Genomic DNA, 2,308 nt, shown 5'->3' with positions numbered 1-2,308 from the left:
TCATTGATAATTTCATTATCATTGTTATCTTTTATTTCATTATCGCCAAAATCTACATTCGACAAGAATTTACCAAATATGCAAAGAAAATTAACACTTTTAAGTAGACTGAAATATGAAAGATTATTGTATTACATGTAGTTAATAAAATTGGATTGATTTTATTATCAAGTTGTTATCAATATAGTTGAATTTAATAATATAAAAATATATGGTGCGTTCTGAAACATTATCCAAAGCATATTATAGAATTTATTCTATAGTGTATATCCAAGATATATAAATTCTCACTTTATAATAATTAGTTTACGAGAGACCTTAATATAATTTTTAAGTATACGTTGGTTAATTGTTTTATAAGATGAACTGTGAATTTAGAAAATCTCTATAAAAGCTCACATCTGGGTGGAATAAAAAGGACCAACTGAATCTTTACCCCGACAAAGGTGTAAAAAATAAAAAATGACAAATAATAAAGTAAATTAAGTAAAAAAAGCTATTTTACAAGAGATAAATTAAATACATAGTTATTCCAACTCTGCTGATAAATATTTCTGACGAAATACTAGATCGTGATTATCTTCAGTGTTATTTCTGTAATAACTGCTCTCATGAAGCTTATAATCTGTATTGATTGAATAATGTAGCTTTCAAAATTAAAACAAGAAATTCGAGCTTTTTGGTTCCTGGCCATCGCAATTTATCATGCATGAAGGGTACAAAAGAACCAGATTACAAATATTTGAAAAACAGAAAAAAAAGATTCCTACAATCATGAATTACTGAACATAGTCAGGTAGTTGTTTGTTTAATATGTGTTATTTATTGTGATATAATTGGCTTGATTTTCATCATATTATTGCTTAAAGTCAAAGTGAACCTTGGTGACCCGCACTACTCTATACATATTGTACTTGCAAAACAATATGAAATCTAAATTTATTTACCTTTTACAAATAATTGTTATTTTAAAATAATGCGAATAGTATAAATGTTTGATTCACCTACATTCCCTCCCATAATATTCATTTGAAAATGTCATCGAATTGCCTTTAGCGATAGAAGTATCAATCAATAAATATTTTGATTATTACATAACAATAAAATTCAACTAATTATAATCAAATATAAAATAATTCATATTTTATCCAAACAATTGATAACAAGTAGTCTTGTTCAATTATATTAACAACCCGCCAATTATGAGTGACAAGTGATATTGTTTCATGAAATATATTATTTGTAAAAATTATCAATAATTATTAATTGTTTATTATATTTTGGCGACTAATCACACAAATCCAATTCTTTTAATTTTTGAAATATTCGCTATAATGTAATGTAAATAAAATTTGTGTGCTAACAATAAGTGTAATCCGCAATTATATGAATAACGCGACAAAGCAGCTCCAGTTTTTAAGTTTTAGAGGACTACCCCAATTAGTTATTTCGGCTATAATTATTGCAGTTTGAAGAATAAATAAGAGTTTTATCTGCTGTTTTTGGTATGGCTTCGACTCTAGGACGTTGTGGGCATATTTCAGATAGTTTATGTTACATCTGTGGTTAATATTTTTTCGACAAATACCGGAAACCTATGTCGAACTTTGTAGAGACATCGTAATTCAACCACTTTAAAACTGAATTGCGCAATAAAGATAAAACATGCGTTCTTTATACTATGTGAAAATATTGCGTAGTATGTTTACGTTATTATCCAGAAGAAAAATAAAACTATAATTTTAATACCCCCATCATTTAGAAAAAGGCTCTGAATCACCATGGCGATTGTTTCTCCTGTGTGGTAAATACCATCATAAACACAACCTGAATGGTATTGAGGTCTACTTATGATCAGCTACACAAACCCTATCCATGCTAATGATGAACAACCGAGAATATCAACATCTCGTGCCTAAAACGATAAAAGAAAAGACTTAAAAACTGATGTATTTGATGTCATTGATTAGAATTCATCATTCTCTATTCACTCTTATTCAAAACGGTTTTCGGAAAATTTAGAAGATATTAGCGGAAAGCAGGGTGAGAGTATCCACCAAGACATCAGGACTTTGCAGAAGCGATATCAAGGAAGGTAGGACATACACATGATGGCTGACAATTGTTGGAGCTTTTGAAGAAAGCCTTGTCCATGCTCGAAAATCATATAAAAAGATTCTTGAAAGCATAAGATGAAATATGTTGTATTTTTTTACTGTAATTTGAGGTAAAATTAATATATTGGCATATCTAAAGCGTCATAACATCTCAGGAAAATTTTTGGTGTCGCGCAGTGTAATAAGTAATT

This window comes from Ctenocephalides felis, unplaced genomic scaffold (genome assembly GCF_003426905.1).
Source record: "Ctenocephalides felis isolate EL2017-DRISC unplaced genomic scaffold, ASM342690v1 CF-g0.4_SCAFFOLD_01886, whole genome shotgun sequence".
Taxonomy (NCBI): domain Eukaryota; kingdom Metazoa; phylum Arthropoda; class Insecta; order Siphonaptera; family Pulicidae; genus Ctenocephalides; species Ctenocephalides felis.
This window is presented reverse-complemented; position numbering follows the sequence as displayed.